Here is a 2,208-nt window from a genome sequence, read left to right as displayed (position 1 = left end):
TCAGTGTACAGCTATAATGCACCAGTTGAAGCCCTGAGAGAAATCAATGCAGGGTTTTCTGCCCTCTTCCTGTTTCCTTTTCTAGTGATGCCAAACAAAAGTCTTATCTTCCTCATAGATCAGCATATGAGATCTGTTGAGATATGTTTGCCTGTCAAACTCATAAACACTACAGGATATGCCAGTGGTCATGGAAGAAGAGTCTTGATTCAGTTCACGGATTACAGAATGCCACATCCATCAGTATAAAAACAAATAGCATCCAGCCATTGTCATTGGAGCCCTGACTAATAACAGGGTGGAAAGTACTGGAAAGAGAGGTTGCCTGGGCTCTGACCATCTGCTTCACATTCCCTTACACATCGGGACGTGGTTTTGGCCCTCTCTGTGTGTACACAGATGAGACCTGGGATCTCACACTTCTCCCTTCTCCTGAGACAGGACCTATGCTAAATGAATATTATCTCTGAGGATAATGGACTTTGGGAACTGTTCTATGGTATGTATTTGGGACCTTGACAAAGTCACTTTACCCAGGAGATCCAAAATTATGAAAATATAATTTTGCAAAGTGTTCTCACAGACTTTAAAAACAAACAAATATGATTAGATGACATAGAGAAAGGTGACAATGCCTTAGCAATTTGGTGCCTCTTCCATTCTTATCAAGAAGACTCCTTATGTTTTCTACTTTCATATAATATTGTTCTTAGGGTCTTAAATGTGTTTTCATATGTGCTACCTATTTTGATACTCTACAGCCTATGATACTATGGAAAAAGGGCTGAACCATCCTACTGAACTTAGAATAATGAACCCTGAGTTTAAATTCTGACTGTCATTCTCAATCTGTGTGACTGGGGAAATCAACTGTGTTGTTCAATTTTCAGTTTTCTCACCTGTAAAATGTGCATGTCGGGGCAGGAAGGGGAGGGGAGGAAGATGGGAGGGTGTTGAACTAGATGAACTCTAAGGTGTGAGGTTCCTTACCCTATATACATTGTTGTTCTCCCTTTGTTGTCTAAGAGGATCAATGACATCAGGAGGATGATGTCTTGGCTTGAGCATGAATTGTATTTGAGTGAGGCAGAGCTGGGCAAAATCATCAGCCTCTCTCTCTCCTACAGAATTATCCACCCAAGCCCAGCAGCAAGACAAAAGCCAAGATAATCCAGGATGCAGTGGGTGCATTCTATAACTATGTGAAGTAGTGAAGTATTATCATCCACTTTTTTTTATGAGAAAATAGACCAATCAGATTAAAAGGCAGGGTCAAAGCATTTAGAGTTACTAGTGCATTTAAAAGATTGACTGGCCTAAACCCTTAATTTTAAATAAAATGAACTAGAAAGGTCTAAAGGTTGCGGTCTAAGACCATCAAGGTAGTAATTAGAATTACCAGAATTTGAACCCCAGTCTTCTGACGTCAAATATAATACCCTTTGTATTGTAGTAGGAGGACTGTTTATATAATTATCCCCAGTTAGCTTTCCATCTAATAAATGCTTATGAATGATCCTATGCAATGCTCCAAAATGACCAAAATATATCTGCATCAATTTTACGAATTTGTATATAAAGATCAATAATTATTGTCCCATGTAAGATCTCTCTAATTTTCAAAATTCTGAGTACAAATTTCTCAACACCAATCTCCAGTATTTCCCACAATGAGGGAAAAATGAATGTACTATGGTATAGCACAACGTAGGTGAGGGCCTATCCACAATCTAATTAGTGGAATATCATGAATAAGACCATGGTAAGAACAAGGCAAGATCCTTCCATCTGAACTGTAGCAGCTGAGCTTACTCAAGGTTTTCTGTTTTAGAGAAGGGGGATCAGAGGGGACTTCATGTAAATAGTATGTAAATGGGGACTATTTATGTCTATTGTTAATGAACTCTAAGGAGCATCAGATGTATGTGGACTGATGATCTCGTAGCATCATTTGTTGGTCTCTGATAAATACATTAGATCCACATATTTTCCAGAAATTTTCAAGTCATATCTGGTTGCTTATTATCATCATGAGGGACTCTTAAAAATGTACAAAACAACTCCAGCTACCTGATAATGGCATACATTTATCTAAGACACACCAGCTGGAGTGTATCTCATAAGACCGATATTCAGAAGACCAGATCAAGAGTATGAACGGTTCTTATTTTCACTTAAATATATATATATGTACACATATGTGTATAT

At 38.1% G+C, this 2,208-nt stretch overlaps 1 pseudogene; it reads right to left on the bottom strand.

Moving 5' to 3' along the window:
* Nucleotides 1–594: 594 nt before the first annotated feature.
* LOC140515096 (U6atac minor spliceosomal RNA) lies at nucleotides 595–704 on the bottom strand (annotated as a pseudogene).
* Nucleotides 705–2,208: the final 1,504 nt, after the last annotated feature.

Source organism: Notamacropus eugenii, chromosome 7 (assembly GCF_028372415.1).
Source record: "Notamacropus eugenii isolate mMacEug1 chromosome 7, mMacEug1.pri_v2, whole genome shotgun sequence".
NCBI lineage: Eukaryota > Metazoa > Chordata > Mammalia > Diprotodontia > Macropodidae > Notamacropus > Notamacropus eugenii.
This window is presented reverse-complemented; position numbering and strand designations above follow the sequence as displayed.